The sequence below is a fragment of the Ixodes scapularis genome, unplaced genomic scaffold, assembly GCF_016920785.2.
Source record: "Ixodes scapularis isolate PalLabHiFi unplaced genomic scaffold, ASM1692078v2 PGA_scaffold0__279_contigs__length_252992795, whole genome shotgun sequence".
Classification (NCBI taxonomy): Eukaryota; Metazoa; Arthropoda; class Arachnida; order Ixodida; family Ixodidae; genus Ixodes; species Ixodes scapularis.
In genome coordinates, this window is record NW_024609835.1 from 149,075,713 (window position 1) to 149,099,120 (window position 23,408).

Below are 23,408 nucleotides of genomic sequence, written 5' to 3' on the forward strand. Positions count from 1 at the left end.
GAATTTGTCAGGAATAAATTGGTGAAATGCTTTAAAAGTTCTACTAAGTGTACCCCGGATTATATTTGAAAGCCTTCTTCCAAGCTTAATCTGGGGTACACTTCATAATATTAAAGGCCTGCGTAAAAAGCATACTAAAATTCTGCTCAGAAGTGTGCTGAAAGATTGCCTAAATGGATACTAAAACGCCGCTTACAAGAATGCTAGAAGTATCCTAAAAGGATGGCAAAATGTTACTTTCGAAGTGCGTAGGAAGTATACTAAAACGCCTCTTACAGGTGTGCTTCGAAGTATCCTGAAAGGATGGTGAAATGTTACTTTTCAAGTGTGTCAGAAGTATGCTAAAATCCGGCCAATTTAGAGCATCAAGCATACTTTTGGAAGTGCAAAAAAAAGTATACTTTAAGAACCATGTTGAATTAACCTGAGACTGGGGTAGAGAAGAAACATCAAAACGTAGAAGGGACAGAAAATAGACAGGACGACGTCTCAAACTCAGATAACTCGTTTATTTAGTCCACATCCTTATAGAGTCTTATATTATATTCAACATGGTTAATATTCACCAACTCGCCTGCATCCTTACGAGTTTTTCTATACTTTAAGAGCCGCGGATTTTGCTAAGGGGTCTCTTTACGCTTTCCCGCCAAAAAGCTCTCTCTGCTTCTCGTAAATTCAAACGAGCTGACGCTACAAACACGAACGTATTTCCTGAACGACGCTTTCATTTCAGGTGCCTGCCTGCATTACATGTTCGTTTAAAGCGTCGAGCTCGCTCGCGTGAATCTCATTTGCTCGCACTTACGGTGGTGCGAGCAAAGGAAGCCTGCAAAGCGGTTACTTTTGTTCATGCTGTTTTTGTGCTTACAATAGGTGTTCATTACTCAATCATCTTGTTAACTTTTTTTTTAATTTCAAATACTGCCAACCCTTTCGGGTTATTGCAGGAGGGGGTAGAAATAAAATACACAAAGACACGTACACAGTCATATACATTTGATAATCATAAATGCACTGCTGCTGAGAGTGACAATAAAGAGATGGAGCTAATCATCAGTAAACCAATCCATCAACCTTCCCTCAAATGTTTCAACAGAAGAGACGTCGGAAAGATCACTTGATGCAGCGTATTCAATTCTTCAATGGTCTTCACAAGGAACAAGCATTTATAGATGTCAGTTCTGTGTATACAAGGATCAACTGAAAATTCATTGTTTAAGCGTCGGGACCGTCTACCAGGAGGTCTTATGTAGTTTTGCGTGGCGATAATACAATGGTTAAAATACCGCAAATAAAACAAATTTTAGTCGTGCAATTTTCCGCCTTAATGCTAAAGGGGATAACTGGGCATCTCTTAACAGTGCCGAAACAGACTCGTGTCTATTATATCTAGAAAATATAAACCTGTCAGCAAGCCTTTGAATACGCTCCAACTTGTTTATTTGGGTTCGTGTGTCTTCCGCACGAAACCAAATAAACAATTTGGGCGCATTAAGGTTTTATAAACTTTGGTTCTGACATCGGAGTTTCAAAAACAGTTGCTGACACAAAGTTTCAAAAACACTGTTTTTTGAAACTTTGTTTTAAAAAACAAAGTATTCTATACGCAGAATCACATACATTTCCAATGTGCGTGTTCCAGTTGAGATCACCTTATATTGTAACACCGAGATACTTAAAAATGTTAGAACGCTGCAGGTTTATACCACTTATCTCGTACAAACACCTTAAAGGAGACTTCATTTTAGTTATACTTGCGGCAGTTTCTTATCAAAATTGATGCGCAAATTTTACCTCTCACACCATCGCAAAATAGTCAACAAGAACAAGAAACGACTGAACAAGATTTGATCGTCCGCACTTTCCACAATAATGTAAACCAAACAATCGTACTTCCACAGCCGAATCAATATTTTGAGCGATATCGTTAACATAAATTAAAAACAAAACCGACCCCAAAACAAAACCCTGGGGTACGCCAGACAAGACAGTCAAAATAGATGACGCATGACCGTCTATTTCAACATACTGCCTCCGATCACAAAGATATGACCTGATCCAAGAAACGAAGTTCTTATCAACACCGAGACGCAGTAATTTCTCCAGTAACTTGCTATTTATGACTCTGTCGAATGCCTTAGATATGTCGATAGACACAACATCGACTTGGCCACGTGCGTTTAGTACATCACCAAACTGATGCGTTGATTCAAATAGCTGAGTAATAGTCGAGAGCTTCCTGCAGAAACCGTGCTGTTTGTTGTAGAAAAGATTTTTGTTTTCAATGAAATCTACGAGCCGTTTACAAATAATGTGCCCGAGCAATTTGCATGAATTTGATGTCCACGATATCGTTCTGTAGTTTTCGACGCTAAGAAGGTTGCCCGATTTGTGAATTGGTACAACTTTGGCGGTTAGCCATTCATTTTGTCTCCTTTCTTTGTTTAGTGACGCGGTTTTTATTTTATATTACATTTTGTGCGGGCTTCCCATTTGCTCTAGTTACGAATTTACACGTGCGTTTGAGCAATGAATTACTAGCTGAAATATATATACTTCTTAGTCATTGCAGACTAGGTGGCGCAAAAATACCGCATAATAAGAACGGAATCACTGATATTAATCATCCACCGATTCCAATAGCAGACACCTCCGTCTCTAGACATGTAATGACATGTAAAAACTTAAACTCGACTATCAACTCTGTTAAGAAATGGTGTGAAAAATGGAGTATGAAAATTAATCCAGATAAAACTGTATCCGCCAGAATCACTAGCAAAAAAGCGAACATCCTACCCTACACATATCGGGTTGGAGACGATCACATAGCCCTAGTTGATCACTTTAAGTACTTAGGAGTTACGATATCAACCGACCTCACATGGAATCGCCACATCGACATTGTGTGCATTACAGCTCGCAAAAAGTTGGGATTTTTGAAGCGAAACCTAGGCAAAACCACAAGTCAGGTGAAATTGACTGCATACACAACATTTATACGGCCCACCTTAGAATATGCCCGCGCGGTGTGGGATCCGTACTGACACAATCTAATAAAACAATTGGAATAAATACAAAGACAGGCTGCTCGCTTCATCCTTTCGAGATACCGTCGAATGGACTCCGTTAGTAACATGCTTGAACAGCTCAGTCTCCAACCTCTTCACACCCGCCGAGAGATAGCAAGGCTAAAGGTTATTTATATGTTTTCAAAGGACTTACTAAATATGGACACATCGGATTTTCGACAACCACATATTACTAGACCAGTAAGGGGGGTACACAATAAGGCTATGCAAGTTCCGCGAATTAATAATGACACATACAAGTATTCATTTTTTGTTAGAACAGTTGAAAGGTGGAACAAGCTTCCTGAAAGTGCTGTGAATTGTGACTCATTAGCTTTATTCGAGAAATGTTTACTTGACTTATAGTAAACTCTCCATTTCTGTTTATGAATGTGTAAAAGAAGTGTTATTTTCTTGGTTAGATTCATTGATAGCTTGTGTAACGTGATGTGTACCATTGCGGTTTTGCAAATTCATATGAAATATAAAATGTGTTAAGGAATGTATACAACATTGCATGATATAAAACTGACGTTCTACTCCTGTAAAGCGCCCAGAAGGGCGCACAGTATTTACAAATAAATAAATAAAATGAACGGAAGCGCCAAAACAGGACCCGAAACAAACTTCACTACAGCTGCTAGGTGCAATAACAGTCCAGTTGGCCGCTGAGGCATATATGGCTGCGGCCACTCTTTACGTTATATTATATTGCCGCGCGCAGCCTCACGGACTTGTAGAAGGCTCTCGTTTATTCTTGCTTAACACATAACTTCTGTCGTATATCCCTGCTTTTGTTGTTCTAGAAAGCGCGTGTTCACTCTCGCCCCGAGCGCGCTACGCGCGAACCTTCCCCGCCGAATCTTCGAGATAGTGACTCACTCTTAGATAAGAGGCCGCCCGCTACCTTGTCGAGTGAGTTTCGCCTCAGCATTCTACTCTGCTGTCACGCCGACTTCGACGCCCGCGACGCTTTGCTTTCTTCTGTCCCCTTTTTATTTTTGGGCGCAAGTTCGTCCCATTAAACATTTGTTTTCCCCAGTTATTCGTTGTTTCGGCTTGTCATTCGTGACAATATTACCCTATTAGCCTAGGACATAGGTGCCGTTGTTGCCTGGTCGGATGCGGCGCGTCAGCTTCGCAACGCTGTCCGTGCCCAGCTGAACTGCAAGAGATACGGTCGAAGTTGAAATTGAAGTGAGAGAAGTAGCAGTGACCCACCAAACATATCTTCCGGCCGTAGATCGTTTAACTTTCACTACCGATCGCGACAAACTCGAACCGACGCTGCCCACTGCCGATGCTACCGATTGCCGCTTCCGCAGACGGAGCAGTTGCTATAACGGCTAGATAAGCAAGGCTGCTCTGGAGCCTCTCTCGGTTGGTCGGTCTCGGTTAGGTGGGTGGTGCGGCCGGTGCTGCTCCGACTCTGGATTTCAACTCGACGGCGTATCCCGAACTGCATGCAACGGTGTCGACAGGTAAGCCATAACAGGCACAGAAGCAACGATTTGGGACCATAATTTGTCACCAAACTGAGTGGAGCTGAAGCTGATAAGAACAATCTGGATGGACTCAAGGTATGCCAGAACCGTTTGGAAAATATTTGACAGGAATTCCAGGTACACCGAGACCAACCAAGATTGCTGGAGGCAGTAGGGGACTGCATTTGCTTCAAACCAATCGATAAATAAACTTGTTTCCACTCTAATCAACAAACCATGTGCCTGTCAGAGTTAATTCATAGTTGTGTTTTAGTGTCGCACGCATGCACCAAAGTTGTCTGCGCTCGTGTTAAGACCGACATAAAATTTTCACCTGGTGAGCTTTTGTCCAGGATTCAAGTCTAATATATGTCAAGAGTAGACTTAGCATTTGTTCCTGTTAAGTTTGATTGCAATTGTGCTTGCCATTTCTTTTTTTACCGCAATTTACTCACTTATCAAGTCCTTAACTCCCTCTTTAGGAAGCTTTCCCTTCATTGCCGACCCAGTAAGGCAGCAGTTTGTCAGGGCCTCGGTTCAAAACACCATGACTGCATGTTCCTGGGCATAAATGGACGGCTGCTTCGTGTCGACATGCTTCAACTGCAGTTCAGGAACCGCAGTGTCATCAAAGGTTATCTGAAACATAATAATGGAACCAAATATAGTGAATATATCAATGTGAACGCCTTTTAGATGGGCGCATGCGCACGAAGGGCCGTGACATGCTGGTGATAAGGAAGTGTTTGATGAACATAGCTAGCTAATAGTAAAGTGGTTCATTAGGATAGTTCGTTAATTTTATTAAAGGCTTAAAGGCACCAAAAACAACAACGACAAAGACGAAGGTAGACAACACAAGGTACATTCGCAACTGTTGTTTATTTGGAAAGCACATTCACTATATAGGGTCCATCAGCCAGCCCAACCATCATCACTTCGGCGCAAAGCATTTTTGTTTAATAGGGCGATTGATGCCTCACTTACACACTCTTTCTTTTTTTCCGAATTTCATATGCCTCATGCAGTTCTTTGCTTGTTTTGTCAATGTATCTGCGGGAATCTGAACATAATGGTTACAAAAGCCCAGCTGACAAAAAAAAAAGTTTCTGAAGCAACAAAAGAGTTGTGGCAATGTGCCACATGCACCATCGCGAAAACAAGAGGAAGTAACTCAAGTAAGTCAACGAATCTAGAAGAAGAAAAGCGAGGTGGTCAGATGGATGAAATCATAAAAAAGCTAGACTTAATCATGTCAATCAGGGAGAAAGTAGACTCTCTTCTTTTCATGATGGAAACAGTATATAAGATTGAGCAGTCCTTGCAAAGCATGTCCGATAGCTACGATGAAGTGCTTGCGGAGATAAAGAAACAAGATAAAGACATAAAAGAACTGAAGAAACGTGTAGAAAAGAAAACAGCGGAACGCAAAAAGAAATTGGGGACCTAAAACATGAAATAAATGAACTGCAACAGTACAGCCGAAGGCAGAACCCAGAGGTGCATGATCTTCCATGTTTCGCAAACGAAAACCTGCTGAACAGATTGAAGGAGGTGGCGAACCTGCTGGGTGTTACTGAGCTAACCGAGGGAGACATTGAGGCCTTACATAGACTGCCTGGCAAACGAGACAAGGTTCCTTCTGTGTGATTAGGTTTACTTCCCGACTCACAAGAGGTCGGTGGTTCGAGAAGAGGGCTGTGCTTAAGGAAAGCCCGTCGCATATCCGGATAATGGAGAACCTGACACCCCAAACGAAAAGGCTACTGTGGCTGACCAAAACAAAGGTGGCGAAGAAGCACTACCAGTTTGTTTGGCAGAAGGACAGAAAGACTTTTGTTAGGAAGCAAACGAATGACCGTCCCATCCGTATCAAGAATGAAAGTGACCTGGAAAAATCGAGTAAGCACTTGTAGCTACCCGGAGTATAATCATGGTGTGCGATTGTTATCCCACCACTTCTTTCAAACGTTGTCTACGTGATGTCATATCAGTTAAAAAACTTAAAATGTTTAACTTAAGCGCACCAAGTCTTCTAACTAACACTGAAAATACATGTCCACATCTTAATTTATTTTGTTGCATGTTCTACATTGTTTTATTACTGATACCTGGTATCCGAGAGAGCCAAACAATGTTCTGTTACAAAGTTATGAATGTGACCCGTGACGTACGTGCGGCGGGTTCCCCCTGCTTTTCCAGGACAAAAAATCTGTCACGCACTTCCTGCTTGTATTGTACAAAATAGACCAATAGCTAAGACTATTTTGCAGAGATACACTGAAGGTTTCAAACCAATCGGGATGTGTTATCTACGAAATGGAAGGATCCTCTATTGATAACTGTTATTATAACTGTGAATCCTTTAATAAACTAAAACGATGCGAAATCTTGATGAACAAATCAAACACATCTCTGTTTCATTTAAATGCGAGAAGCATTAGAAATAAAAGTGATGAGATTGAAATATCTTTAAGTTTACTAACTCATAGCTTTGATATTTTGGCATTCACGGAGACGTCTTTTACCGGAGACTGTGATGTTATTAACTTCAAAATTTCAAGAGCGAACAAATCTATCGTACAAACCGGAAAGGAAGTGGAGTGTCACTTTATTTGCGCAAAGGTCTGAAATATAAAATTATTCCAGACTTCACGGGTGTTGATTATATTTATGAATCATTAGTAGTTCAAAGTTCTAGAACCGTTATTGCTGCAATATACAGGCCACCGAACGGATCCTTTAGTATATTTTTTAGTTTCATTACAGGCTTACTGGAGTATGTTACTTCCATGAATTTTCAGATTGTCCTAGAAGGCGATTTTAATATAGACTTACTGTCTCATGAACCGCTGAAAGTTGAATTTCTTGAAAAAATACAGTCTTTTGGTTGTACAAACTTAGTCAACATGCGTTAGTCAACATAACGGAACTTAGTCAACATAACGGAACACATTCAAGCTTTCATTGATCTTTGTATAACCAATTATGAAACTCATGGCACAAAAGCAGGCGTGTTTTCGGTGGATCTAAGCAATCATTTTCCTATATTTTGTTTTATCTGCTGGAAGAACTCGGACAGTAAGCAAACTAGCGCACATGAAAAGCTGACTTATCGCCATACTAGTCACCAAAAAAATATTGAACAGTTTACCATACTCATTTCGAACGATAACTGGAGCGATGTTCTAACCGAACTAGACCCTGATAAAGCGTATGATAAGTTCGTGGAAAGAATAGGAGAATGTTATGACTCAGCTTTTCCTTGGGTTCAATGTAAAAAGCACAACAAATCAAAGAAACCATGGGTTACTGCAGAGTTATACAAAAGAATAAAAGCAAGGAATAAGCTGTTCGATAAATTTATCAAAACTAGAGACCTTAACATATTGACTGCATACAAAAAGCAACGTAATAAACTGGCTGTGGATTTAAAAAAAAACGAAAGTTAGATATTATACAAATAAATTTGTATCTATAAAAAACAGCACAGAAAAAGTATGGAAGACTGGTAAAGACGTACAGTCGCCGGCCATATGAGCACCCCCGGCCGAACGCCGACTGAATCAGCGAAAATCCCCCACGCGGCGCGTCGAGCGTTGCCGCGTTTTGGGAGCCAGGCTATTGGGACCAAACCATTCCGTTATCAAAGGGGTGGACGCATAGCTTTTATCGTGATTCCAGCCTTTAGAAGTGTGAATCACAAAAGCATGGCCAATTAGAATTGCCGTCTTCGGGTGTTGGCCCCAAGTGTTCGGAGATGATATTACAACTGCTGATAAACTGGAGCTTGCTTTAGGCGTAGATAAAGCAGCAGTCTTCGATCGATGCTTACAAATGTAGAATTCCCTTTGTTTGATATGATATTAGGAATGAAAACAATGATCCCTCGGCCAGCGAGAAGTGGCCGACCAGGAAGCCATCTGCAAAATCATCGTGTAGAGAGTCACCCATGGCGAAGCAACACGCTACTGAGCGCAGAACAATAGGTTCTCCTCGATAAAACGCGTTCAAGAAAAGTGCCTGAATCTTCATTCTGCTTTGACACAAATCTTTTTTTTTATTTATAGCATATCCTTATAGATTAACAAAATTATTTCTAAATCGCTTGTCATTGTCTAGTCAAGGTTTAAGAAAGATTGTAAGAAAGGGGTGGCTTGTGCGGACGCTTACTCTTCGGGTAGGAACTATTTAAAATGACAAAACGGTTTCGAAAAAAAAATAGCATATAACACGTCAGAGATATTATGCAGTGAAGAATTTCGATAGGCCGTCTGCGTTTATCTTCAACCGGAAGGGGGATTGTAATCGGCCGTGCTTCAGATTCACGTTCCAAAACGCGGAATGCTATTAAACTTCCTGCGTCCACCCCTTTGATAGCGGAATAGTTTGGTCCCAATAGCCCGGCTCCCAGAACGCGGCAACGCTCGACGCGCCGCATGCGGGATTTGCGCTGCTCCGGTCGGCGTTCGGCCGGGGGAGCTCATATGGCCGGCGACTGTACTATCCCCTGTCCCTAATGTCATACCAAATGAACTCACAATAGACGATCAGACATATTCTCACGTGTCACTGGCCGAGAGGTTCAACTTGCATTTTTTGAATGCAGGTGGCAGCGTTCCCACATTAATGGACTACAGCAACCATGAAACGTACATAACCATTAACTTAGCTAACTCTATATTTTTTACTCACACCAATGAAACAGAAATTAATGATATAATTGCCTCGTTGAAGTGCAGCAGCGCCTCTGGATATGATGAATTGAAGGTAGCCCCCATCAAAGCAGTAAAAGACTGGATTTGTTCTCCTCTAGCTCATATAGTCAATAGAATTCTTGAAACATGTACATTTCCTAATAAAATAAAATTAGCTAGAGTTTCTATTATACACAAAGGCGGTACATTAACTAACCTAAACAACTACAGGCCCATATCAGTGCTTCCATTATTTTCAGAAATAGCAGAAAAGGTAATCAACAGTAGGTTTTCCAAATATGTTCTTTACAATAATGTTATAACATCTTGTCAGAATGGGTTTCAGAAAGGAAAATCTACAGAAAAAGCTCTGCTATGCATAAAAAACAAAATAATAAGTAACATAGAAAATCGACTTTACACACTCGGTATATTCCTAGATTTTCGGAAAGCTTTTGACTCTATGAAGCATGATATTCTTCTTGGAAAACTACAGCGATATGGTATAAGGGGTTAGCTCTCGCACTTATCAAGAATTACTTATCATCTCGACGATAATTCACATCTCTAAACGGTTTTAAATTACAAACTTCCCTGATACAATACGGCGTTCCTCAGGGTTCAATCCTCGGACCTTTCTTATTTTTGGCATATATAAATGACATAGTTAAAATACCGCGAACCCCCGATATTGCCCTGTACGCGGACGGCAACAACGTTTTCTTTTCCGGGACAAATCTCGATGAAATTGAACAGTGTGCAAATTGCTGGCTTAATGAGCTATCTCAGTGGTTGCGGTCTAACCAACTAGAGTTAAACACAGCGAAGAGAAAATATGTTATATTCAGGTCCAGAAATAAACTTGTTCAGCGTAAGCTGAATGTTACATTTTTAAACTCTAAGATAGAAAGCACTTCGGCTCATAAGTTCCTTGGGGTTTGGTTTGAGGAGTTCTTAAGTTGGACGAACCATGTAAATAAAATTAGATGTGATTTATCACGTTCAATTGGTATGCTGAATAAATCAAACATTTGTTACCAAACTGGCTTAAACTGCAGCTTTACTAAGCTCTTGTGTATTTCCGCCTACAGTATTGTCTTTTAGTTTGGGGAACCACGACAAAAACAAACATAGAAAAAGTTTTTCTTTTACAAAAGAAGGCCGTCAGGTTCATAGATAATTTAAGTTATATTCAATACATCGCCGACATTCGAAAAATACAAGCTATTACCCATCGGACATGTTTTTTCTATTAAATTAGCGAACATTATATTTGACGAGATAAAGCGGGATGGGACCTTTTCTTCAACGCCTACCATCATAAGCCTGCCGATTACACTCTTAGACACACCTTTTACTTCAAACAAAACGTCAGAACAAACTATGGAACTCAAACACTTCCTTATCAAATTGCTGACTAACTGAATAATCACGCAAATATAGTTCAAACGGTACACAACTCTAGCAATGTACAGATGTTTTGGAAAATGGTCAAATTATATTTTCAGTCAATCTAACAATACGCACCTGCCACTTGTGCCATTAGTTCAAATGTGCAAATGTGATCAATTATATTATGTGTAACAGTGTTTGTTCTTTTTCACTCAACTTTGCGACTCTTCAAATGTTTTCATCCGTAAACTTATTTTGATGTAAATTAGGTAATTGATGTTCATTTTTTTCGGTATCCTTAGAGGTACGTGCCGAGTGCGGTAATGGGAGCTGGTGGCCACGTCACAGGACTTCGCGTCTTCTTTTTCCGCAGCCTCCCAGACATATGCAAGTCGAAATAAACTTATTATTATTATTATTTTTATTATTATTAATACTATACCGGGGAACAGGGGCATTTGTTGCAGTGAATGGCGAGGTGGCCAAACAGGCTAGCTCGCGTGGCAGCCGCGTGCTCACGGCCACGGTCATTCACACACCTGCCCATCTGGCCAATATACACTGCTCCTCACAATAGTGGTATCTGATACACAACCCGCAAGGCACACCCAGCAATTTTATCCTTGTGTTTTATGCTGCAAGGCTAAGACGGCGTCCAGGGCCTGTCGGCTCTGTGGCAGAGCCGAGCTATCTTATTGTGTGCCGAGAACACCACAGTAATGCGGTACCACCGACCGGCTTCCTTGAATTGTGTGACACTAAGTATAACTATGGTGACACTAAGTATAAGATAAAATGACAAAACAAGCAGATAACTGCATAAGGAATATGATATTTGGGAAAAATGGAAAGAGTGTGTAAGTGAGGCATCAATCGCCCTAATAAACAAAAATAATTTGCGCCAAGTGATGATGGGCTGGCCGATGGGGCCTATATAGTAAATGTTCTATCCAAATAAACAACAGTTGCGAGTGGGCCAAGAACTAAGACGAAGGTAGACAATTGTCTAGCTTTGCCTTAGTTTTTGTGTTTTTTGGCGCTTTTACGCCTTTAATGGCTAATAGTTATGAATATCCCCAACAGCCATGCAAGTGTCCCCTTAAGAGAGCTTGCAAGTGGCCTGTAGTATGGGCCCCCAACTATAATTACGCTTCTCCACTCTGTGATTGCAGCCTCCGGAAGTTCTGAATTGATAATCTTGCAGCATGCAGCAGTCGACTGGGGAAGTATTATTGAAGCTGAACAAAACATCCGCTGTAGAGCACATTCCAGGCTTGATCTGCGACGTTTATTGAAGCAGTTTTCTGTTTATTTTTTTTTATTTCTGAAATGCCAGCACTCAAAGGCAACGCCCAGATTATCGGCTTAAAGGCTATTTAGAAGTCCTGCATATTATTATCCCATGAGGCTGAGCACCGTAATAGACCCATCTGACCAGCCAGTTCGACTACGCCACCGCTGCCGCAATGCATTGAGGGAACTTTAGTCTTTCTGCACGTGCGGAAACCTCCCTAAAACTCTGCGCGTGCGGAGCACGAGGCAGCACGAGCTTTCTCATGCACTGCCTTCGGCGTCATGGCGGCGTGACGCATGCGCCGAATGCCTAGTGAGATCAGTGTATTGTTGTTTTTCGGATAATCCAATGTTTTCGCGCAGTCTCCTGAAAGTCTTATAATTGAGGCACCACTATATCCTCGGGCTTTGAAAACGCCTCACCCAGTTAATTGCTACATGCCCTAAAGTGGCTGAATGAGAACTTCCGGTGGCCACATTCATGGAGTACGGCAGCATCACTCGGAAAAACATCGAAAGATAGTGAACCCAATACACTGGTTTCATCCAGTTCTCAGAATTCATAAGAGCAATGAGGGATATCTAAGTTGCAGAAATTGTTCACTGAGTTCTAACAGAATTTGATTAGGTTATGAAAATGATCAGCAGAAAGCATTCCTGACATTGTCGGGATGGCCTAAACTAGGATGAACAGACATATACAGTATTTAAGGGGGTACACTGGTCTTGGAGCTTTTTTTCTTATTCTCTGACCAAACCCAGTGAAACTGCATAAGCTTGTTCAGCTTTCTGTGCTGATTTCATATATCTGGTCGTTTTCTCAGTCAGGAGAATTGTCCTTAAGGTAATTAAAACTTGCCTGCCTTTGTTTGGAGGAACGATAGGAAAAAAACTGCTCAACAAAATATCCTTTTTGACACATGGCTAGATTACTAGAAAGTGTTGAGCCTACAATGTTGTAAGTACTTTTAAGATAAACCCACCATTAGTGATTGTACCACACATTGAAGTTCAGTGCTCAATGCATGGCTAACAAGTAATAAAACAAAAGATCAAATAGAAAATTTTCTAGACTTTTATTAAAAAATTTGCTCTCAACATTGTATCCTTCACACATTTAGCTACACATTTCCGGAAAGGTTATATTTCTATCTGCTCTGGATGCTGAGATTTTTCTGCAAATTTTTCACGAGTCCAAAAATTGTGTCTTGTGAAAGCAATGTTTTAGAGTCAACTTCAACTCACATTCAGCCTGCATAGACATTATTAGTTGATTTATAGCCCAAATATTCACCCACAAAATTAAAAGCCTGGGAATTTCAGAAGAACGTCAGCCATCGCCATTTTCAAAAGAATACAGTTTTAGGACGTTTTTGGCTCCAAGGACCCATGTTCCCCCTTAATAAAAAGAGAGGATCTTTTAAAGATCAAGGACGGGTCTGCTGAAACCTTGCAAACTATGAACAAAGCAAATCACTGAGATTTAAGAACACGACAGAAACAGACAACAAGGCACAAATCAGAAATAAAACCAACAATGCAGTTAGCACTGTTTCAAGAACCATTATCTATCCATGCATTAACATTGCTAAGCTTCTTCCATAAATTCCAATGCCTACCTCTTGGCACATCCTAGTGGAATATAGACGCTTAGACCTCACATTATAAGGGCAGTAAGTATATCTATGGTTCTAATAGTTGAACCTCTCTAAAAGACACATTTTTTACTAGAACTTGTGGCTCGTTCATACTTCTAAAAAGCAGACTCGCTGCCCACCGAATTTCCTCGCCAAAAAAAAAAGACTGAACTGTTCGGGCTTACTACCTCCTGCCGTGCCCGTATGATGTACCTGGGAAATCAGTTTCCCTAGTACAATCCTGCCGTGCCAATGCTCGTCGGCGGGAGAAGTTAGAGGTCAGCTTTTAACAAACACCATCAATTATTTCGAGTAGGTTACCTATGCGCATTGATTGCTCAGTGACAACCAAGAAATATGCGAGCATGGAACGGAAGCTGTCCACAGCACTGGGGTCCCATTTTCGTCTTGGCGAGAGTGAAAGAGCTAAAAGACTGTTTGCAAACATGTCGCCTGCCACTGCGAGAAAAAGAGTTTGCGGAGTCGACGCGCTGGATTTTCTGTGACCAAAAGGGGGACCGAGCAGAGCACAGATTTGAAGATTAAACATTAGTGAAGCATTATCGTTCAGGTGCGACTTGTGTTCTCACCCAATGGGCAGTCAGGGCTGACATGACACTCGTGTCCAATCCGCGCTTCGCACCGACTCATTTTAGGTGACATGGAAAATCGGAGCTAAGGCATCGAGTTCGTCTAGATTGTGTTGGTTTCGCTTGCCATGAAGTATCAATCAATGACGAAAACACAACAAAACAGACATTGATGTGTCGTCTGCTAAGCGAGTTTTAAAACGATTTGTGAACGTCTGCTACGTCACAAAGGATGCAATAGACATTTTTTTGAAGCTGCACCCGCCTCCCTTGGCACCAAAAGGCAGTGAGCTGTCGCAAACCGGCTGTGACTGACGACAGAAAAAGGTCGAGCAAGATAAGGGGGGCAAACGGCAAGGCCATTGCAAGCTGTGGAGGCACTAGACAGAGCCTTGCACGAGATTTCTTCGGGTCGCCGAAATCCGTTGTCCTGCTGAACATAAGCTGGCATTCCCTGGTGTGACATCTTGCACTACAATTCCTGCCTTCTGTTATAAATGAATAGTTTTCTCCTTCACAAAAAAAGGGAGAAAAGTCTGACCGATTTGCCACCGGATATTCCACAGATTTCAGACGCCCAGCGTCAAAAATCTGCGATTGTGCTTCGAGCATCAAAATAATCTGCTGAAAATTGGACGCCCGGCGTCAAAATTTGGTGTGAATAAGCCATTATAGGGTTAGGAAAAAGACAAGATAAAAAATTCACACCTTTAACCGCGATTTGAAGAAAAACAACTTACGCACCGTGTTCTCCACAACATCCTCTTGAACCACGGGGCCTGCCACTCCACGAGTCTCCGTAGCCGCAACAAGATGTGGCAGAACTGCCGGTAGGAAGCATTAAATTGTAGGAAAACAACTGGTTAACAACAGTCAACAAGACAAGATAAAAAATTCACACCTTTAACCGCGATGTGAAAAAAAAAATACTTACGTACCATGTTCTCCATAACATCCTCTTGAACCACGGGGCCTGCCACTCAGAGGTCGGCATTTTAGATCGCCCTCACTCACCCTCACCCTCACAGCCACACTCACCTAAACCCCTCACTCACCCTCACCCTCACAGCTACACTCACCTTCAGCCCCTCACTCACCCTCACCCTCACAGTCATACTCACCTTCAGCCCTTCACTCACCCTCACTGAACCTCATGGCCTTCACGCACTCACCGCCCTCACGGCCCTCACGCCCCTCACCGCCCTCACGGCCCTCTCGCCTCTCAGTCACTCATGTCCCTCACGCCACTCACCGCCCTCACGCCACTCGCCGCCCTCACGGCCCTCACGGCCCTCACCGCCCTCACGGCCCTCACGCACTCATTGCCCTCACGCACTCATAGCCCTCACGCCACTCACCGCCCTCACGCCCCTTACCGCCCTTGCGGCCCTCACACCCCTCACGCAGTCATGGCCCTCACGCCACTCAGGCCAGCTTTAGATGGGTCAATTTCGCCCAGAAACTTTACGTCGCAACACCAGCAACACGGGCCGCCCGCGATCACATGCAGCAACCAATTGCTGCAATTTGCCATCGTCATCATAAAATCTTATTTTTCTTGCACTATTTAGACGCAATTACGCGTTATAAACGTGTTTTTATGCATTTAAGTCTCGTGATGAATACTAATGCACCTTTCTGAAACAGGTTATTTCCAAAAAAATGATCGATTTCAAACCAGAACCAAGTCTTTCTGTGTCATCATCACCGGCACAAGGTATCACGTGAAAATTTTGCGTCCCTAATTGGATGCAGCCGCTTCAAACGTATTCGAATTGCTCCGAGTTGCTTGCTTATTTCGAGCCGAACCCGATCTCAGCAATTCGTGTCGATCTAGGGAAAGCTAGAGAACCCGCCACTAACACCAAAATTGCTGAGAAAGATGCTCGATCTGAAGGGGGCTTCACGCACTCACCGCCCTCACGCACTTATGACCCTCACACACCTCATGCACTCACCGCCCTCACGGCCATCACGCCTCTCATGCCACTGACTGCCCTCACGCACTCATGGCCCTCACACCCCTCACGCTCTCACCGCCCTCACACCAGTCACGCACTTATGGCCCTCACGCCACTCACCGCCCTCACGCCCCTCACGCACTCATGGCCCTCATACCCCTTACCGCCCTCACCGCCCTCATGGCCCTCATGGCCCTCACGGCCCTCACGGCCCTCACCTCCCTCACGGCCCTCACGGCCCTCACCGCCCTCACGGCCCTCACCGCCCTCACAGCCCTCACGGCCCTCACCGCCTTCGCGGCCCTCACTCACATTCACACTCATGAATTTTCCTGGTTCAGAAACTCACTCGCCCTCACCTCACCTGTGAAGATGAGGGTGAGTGAGGGCCCTCATGAGTGAGGTTTGCCGAGGTATGCTGCCACTGTACGAGTCTCCATAGCCGCAACAAGGGGTGGCAGACCTGCCGGTAGGAAGCATTAAATTGTAGGAAAACTACTGGTTAACAACAGACAACACTAGCATCATAGTGCTGGACATGTGTATGCTCACCATAAAGACACCGTTTGTGAAATTATTCGAGCCCTTTAACTTGCACGAGAAATATTTTTCTCCCTTCAGACTGCTTCGCACCCCAATACCCCTCAAATCTCATTCCCTGACGTTAGTCAGCTCAGTTCAGTGACTGCCACTTTTGCTTTCGAAATTGCTCCTCTAGAGCACATTCAGTGTTTCTGTGCATATTTTACTGCTTTCGACACGGGCACTTACTGTCAACATGCCGCTTCGCAAACAGCTCCCAAATCGAAACAGACTGCTGCTGCCACTCTTATCATACAATGAGTGGCCTTATTTCACCTATGTAGAGCTGCAACTTTAAAGAGCCATGCACATGCTATTTCTGTAAGCAAAACACCAAATTGAGGCATGAAAATTGACACTCTGTGTCAACATAGAGACAGTAAACCTCCAAACCCAAGCAGGGTCGGCTCTCGCACCGCAATTCAGTGTTTCACCGTCACAGATGTTGCCTACCCTGATTTCAAAAAAGCCTTTTCTGTATCAGCATTCATTTTAATTTAAAAAGAAAAAACTTATGGAATCACAAAGAATGGTAGTAGCAGTAGTACTTATTTCGGGATACGGAGAAGCTTGTTAACAATTTAACGCAAAAAATGAAAGCAATGTGTCCCTAAAAAAAATAATAATATTTTTTTTGTATACATCTTTCTAAGTACGGCCTATGGACGCAGCCATCTTGCTTGCCGTGGGGTACTTAGGTGCGCTGTGGGTCGCGCCATGATCAGACTACAACGCCGTCTCAAGGCATCGTAATTGGATTATGGTGCAGCTCGCGCACTCTCCAGCTAGGAAGATGGCGGCACCCAGAGGATGTACCTGCAAACCTGTATATAAAATCGATTACTAAAGTTATTTTTGGTGCAAATGATATCCTAAGTAAAAAATCTGTTATGTCTTGAATGTGCGACATCGAGCAGTTAGGCCTTGTCAAATAGGTTATACTGTTTCATCTTACGTCCGAATGCAAAGGACGCTACGTTACAGCCTCGACCTCCTGTGCTCTGGCCTCGGCAACCCTAGCGTCAGCGTCCCCCTGTCAGGTCCGTCCTGGTCTCAACCTGCTTCATCCTGCCTTCAGCCTCGGTGCCCTGGCTTCGGCCTCGTTGGCCCTGACTTCCACCTCATTGTCATGGCCCTGGCTTTAGCCTCGTTGACCCTGGCTTTGACCTTATCGGCACTGGCTTCGGCCCCAATCTCAGGCTCAGGCTCGCTGGCCCTAGTCTCGACATCGTTGACCCAGGTCTGGCCGTCCCTGGTCTTGCCCTCCTTTATCCGGGCCTCCTTGGACCTAGCTTTGGCCTCACCAGCAGAGGCCTGGGCGAGTACAGCGAAGAAGGGCCCTTGAGCTTGTGATGCAACGTCCTCAGGGTCCCCAGAAGATGCACCAAGCTACAAACAGCAAATATAAGCAGTAATGATAGATTATCAGGGTTGTACAACAAAGTGGGACATTGGAAGTCCAAAGCAACTGGTTAACAGCAGTGACCTCTGACAAACCTGCAAAGTTGCATTCCCGCTGTCCACCAACTTTGTCTAATGCTGACGAATATAACATATGTCATCTGCCCTCACAGTGCAACGGTTACTGAAGCAGTGTACCTAGTCTCCAATTACTTCAGTGGTATGAACAGCTTGCAGTTGATATGAATGAATAAATGATAAGTACACTTGAAAAATCAATGACATCGATAAAAAGATATCTACCCAAGCACCAAAATGGCAACATTATATGAATAATGATATGCTCTCCATAAAACTAACACTTTCTAACAAAAATGCTTTTATACACACCCTGTGACCTTTCAGCTCCTGGCAAAGCTTTTTGAGTCACTTGTCCTTCATAGTTTCTTGTTTTTTTTCTTGCGGACTGCTTCTTCTGCAACGAGTGATTTCAAGAAAAAAAATTAGGAAGTTTTTGCAAAATATCGCAAGACGTTGCGAGCGTCGCTGCTTGAAGCCGCGGGATCACAGCGTGGTTCATGTTCCGAAGTTCCTCAATTATAAGACTGCGCCATTGTGAGCTTTCCTTGACGTCACACTCGAGCAGAGGAAGTTCTTGTCGAAAAAATAATCAGCAACGGACTCACCCGGTTTGTGTCTGCCGGAGCATCATCTCGTAGAGTGCGAATTGTCGTCATCGGGGAACACCATCTGTAGTTCTGTTCATTTTGACCAGGTTTCCAGTCGCTTCCCGGTCCTTGGATGCCACTCGAGCCGTCCCGCTGGCCTTCGATGACGCAACAGCGAGTGTTATTCCACCGCTCCACTCGGACTGCACTGCGCCGCCACCGTGTTGATATGCGACACCCAGTCCCGCGCCGGTGGCAATCAGTTCGTCGAACGACGTTTCATGGACAAATCGTTTCGTCGACACTGCGACGTTTCATCGACAGGTCGTTTCATGGAGACGAGCACCCACTCATTTCATTGATAGACGTTGCGAGGTTTGGTCGACAGCTCGCTGTGCCAGCTCCGCCAGCTGCACATCCTCGCGGCCTCTGCGCCTGCGCGGCGCGCGGCCTTGTGCTGGATGGATGGATGAATGGATGAAACATGGCCGACTGGGCCAAGTAGGGCGAACAAGTGCGCAGCCATCTTACCTCACCGACTTGAACCACTTCAATTTTTTTCTTCTGCTTATTTTTTTTGTTTTTTGAGGGGGGGTGGGGGGGGCGGGGGGGGGGGATTGATTGCATCGATGTCGGAACTTCCGATTTGTATGGTTTCGCTCGTGTCTTTGCCCGAACCTTTAGGGAAGCGTTGTCAAAGCCGGAAAGTTTTGCTGTTGACCTCTGTCCTTTCTCAAATTTGATTCTTAAAAGATTCAACAATATGCGCTGCTCTTGAGGGCTTCGCGTTCGGCAGCATACATGATCGAGGTACCTGTACGTCATCGAATGCAACCCTTCACGGGCAAGCCGCCGACTGTTTTGACGAAGTGGCAGGGTCGTTTCCAGAGCAAGTGTATCTTTCCGCGCGTCGCATCTTTTGGTGGAGTCCCCATACTAGGCCTCTTCGCGGTGCACAAAGCCATTCTAGCGTTGAAAATGGCATAAAATCGGTTTTTAAGCTAATTGGCATCTGGTCTTGGCCGCTAGCACTAAACTTTAGAGGAGACTGAGCATTCGATTACGCGTAGTTTACTTTTACGGTGATGAAACACTGTTCTTTTTTCCTCCAAACACCGGGTATTCAGTGCACTGTACTTACCAGACCGCATACAATTTTTAGACTTTAGCATATTTAGATTCTGGATATTAAATAACACAATAGTTCTGCACATGTTATGTCTGTGCTGAAAATTTGCATGAACATAAACCAATGTGTGACCAAAGAACATTAGATTTGGAAACCGCTCTTTTATGCAAAGAGCTGGGTCACACACTCGTCCCTTGTATACGTCTGCTCGCATCGATAAAAAACAATTGAATGTCGCGCGTGGGGACCAGTCGGCTGCTGCTGACAGATCTCGTCTAGTGGTACTACCGCCTCCAAGGCGTTGGATGCGGCGGCTGCTTGAGAGAAGCTATATAATGCACTAAGTTTCAAATTTGATATCAACTATGGTTTATTTTGTGGAATAAGACTAAACTTGGGGTAATGTTTTATTTATCTATTACCGATTCTCGCGTGCTTTTTTTTTTGCGCTTTAGTATAGCGTTTTCTAGGTTTACTCGCGGGCACCGTGCTTGTGGGAGTGCGAGTGTCAATGTTTTCCGTGCTTTTGTTATTTATTTTTATTTGACTACGTTTAAAGCCCCCTTCTTATGCACTGTCCTTTTTAAACTGCCCTTAAGGATAGATGACGATGAAACGAATTCGAGTGAACAGTTACTTTCGCGTACAAGTCGTAGTAGCCAGTAAAACTTTGCATCACTTTTCCTTTTGCATAATTGAGGGTAATGTACATGTTTAATTTAAATTGACCTATTAGGATTGTAATGTAGCAATAAAATGCTGCAAGTTGTATTTCTTTCTAAAACTAACCAATTTGGAAAAAAAATTAGTGTCCACACCCTTTTTCGGAATCCACCATTGAATCAAAGTTTTGATTTGCGCCTACGCATATTTCTCTCGGCCACTTTTCTTCTTTCAGTAACTTTCGGTTGCATGAAAGGGCATCGGAATTTGCAAATATCCGAAAAGGCCGCGCGCGAAGTCCTGCGCGCTCTTGCTTATCCCACGTGACACGGATGAGACGAGAGGGCAGCGCAGTTGCTCACCTAAACGCTCCGCTCCTTGGAGAGCAACTGCGCTAGGGATCGTCTTTGTCATCTGTTACAACCGCTTCTAGCTTGAGTTTCCAACATTCCTTTCGCAGCCGCGGAAAAAAAAAAGAGAAAGAAAAAAAAAAGTTTGTCGACTAAACGTTTTAGGGTGGTGCTGTCCACGATACGATTTTCGACGAAACGTCACTAGGTTACTACCGCCTGCAAGGCCCCAGTCATCTAACATTTGTTTTATTGCGTTCAAGCCTACTAATAATTTTGGAAACTTGGATATTAACGGTGAATTATTTCTAATGTTGCGAATATGTCAAGTCTAAAAATAAGTAGGCTCCACTCCGTCAACAGTTGTGACTCCTGAAAGCTGGGCCGCGATGAAGCTTTAGTGGCCAGCCACCACTGATATCAACTATTAGCAACTCCAGCCCGCCGCTCGCCCTCTCGCGGACGAACGGAGAACCAATGGAGCGGGGACTCAGTGGCGGCGGCGGCGCGGCAACGGTGGCAGGGACTGGCGGCCATGATGAGTAAAGCCGTTTAACCGAAAAAACGTGAGCACGTTAAAATAGGAATTTCTGTGCTCCGTCTTGCAACAGCGTTGCACGAAGGTCCGGGATGTCTAATTTCATTAAGGACTTTTCGTATATCGCATACGCTGAGGACTTGTGATCTTGTGCATGGCCGCAAGCTCAATCTGTGCTCACCGTGACGGCAAACGCTCCCGCTAATAATGTAGAGCTCTATAGTGCGGTCTACAAAAAACCTATTCTTCGCCATAAGTAGGAGAAAACTCGTCGCGCATCGGCTATGTCGTGCAATACACATTGTGAATGGATTCGCGTTTTAAGGCCGTTACAAGAAACATAGCCATTTTTTCCAAACACTTTAAAAATACAGAATACCCGTACTTGATTTCAGGTAATTACAAAGCAAATAAAAAAATGCTCGAAGCATTTTAAGCACGTCTGTGTTAGATGGCCGTTCGTGAAGACAGCTTAGAACTGGCAGTTTCGGCGAGGGGGGCCGCAACACTGCAAATAACACTGTACAAAAATGTACGGTATATTAACATATTTATTTTTGATAGATCAATAAATAAAACCTTTAAACACACCGATTATGTTAATAGGCAGTTTTAGCATAGCATTCGACAGCCCTAAACTTCGGTTGGACGTACAGCGCACTGACGTTCAACCGACGCTACCAGCTTTCACGAGCGGCTTAATATTCGAGTTGTACAACTTATTAAGAAAGCTTAAGTAAGTATAAATGACTAAAAAAAAGTAATCGGGGTTTTCTTGGCCCTACTGAAAAACCTCGGTGTCTTTTCTCTTTTCTGTACTTTTTGATGCGTACTTTAGCTGTTTATATCTTATATCGCGCCTTCATCAAGTCTCTGGTAAAAGCTGGGGCCGTCAATTTGACGTAAGTGCGCTGCACGGTGAACTTAAGTTTTGTTGTGTCGTATATGTAAAAACGGATAAAAAATAGCTACTACCTTTTTTTCTTTTTTGAGTTTAGCACGGCAACGCTCTAGGCGCGCGCTGAAAATTGTGCTTCAAAGGCGCAGCGCGAGCTTCTGGTTGTAGTACGACACCGCACGCTAACCCGCGGTAACAAACTTTCTATCAAAAACCATAGAGAATCTTGATCACGTGTTGCAATACACTAAAATCGAGACAGTCAGCAGCGAGTTGTGAGTCTTTGACATGAAGTTATCAATACTGTGAACGCAGTTCTTCCGAAGCTTGACAGTCACTGCGCTCGGCTCACTTTCTAGAGCATGGCCAGGCAAAGCGAAAACATCATATCTTCATCACCCTCAAAAATATTCTGCGACAAACAGTGACGTTCCCGGTGCCTAACACGCACTCGCCCACCACAAAGCTCTGCAAATTGAGGTTTCTGCAACCTTAAAAAATCAGCATGCTCGTTTTCCTAAGGTGCATCAACATCTTTGTTACCTGTAATATGAAGCCTCCCAAAGCGCTCCGCATTTGTAGACAAATAAATCATTTTTAGCGCGCTGAATGGCATCAGCGAGTAGGCGCACTGGAAATCCTGGAGAAACTATCCCCGTCTCTTCCGCCATCTTGGAACTACCACCCCGCCACTTGTAGGCGTTGGAGTTGCGAATACGGGGGCTGGATGGTCGCATAGCTGCTCTCCGAGCATGGCTCAAGTGAAGCCACAGGAAGTTCGATGCTGTTCCCGGAAGTCGGGCGTATGCTGGGCTTCCTAGTGCATTTAGTCGATATTTTGGTCCATGTTTTTGTGTCTATTATTGGGTTTGAATACTCCCGTTCAGGAGAATATCCCGAGAATCATGCATTTGAACGGGGGACATACGCACACCTCATCAACTAGAATCTCGAAGTGTTCACATCGAATGGATTTCCAGGACACGTCTTGGGTCCGCATGCGCTGTTACTCCGCAACAAGCAGGCTCTCTTGGGATTACAAGAAAAAATCCAGCGC

General features: G+C 43.7%; 2 pseudogenes; both read right to left on the minus strand.

The window, feature by feature from the left end:
• Positions 1-1,069: 1,069 nt before the first annotated feature.
• On the minus strand, positions 1,070-15,155 carry LOC120848826 (annotated as a pseudogene).
• Positions 15,156-17,677: 2,522 nt separating this feature from the next.
• On the minus strand, positions 17,678-19,013 carry LOC115320442 (annotated as a pseudogene).
• Between the last annotated feature and the right edge of the window lie 4,395 nt (positions 19,014-23,408).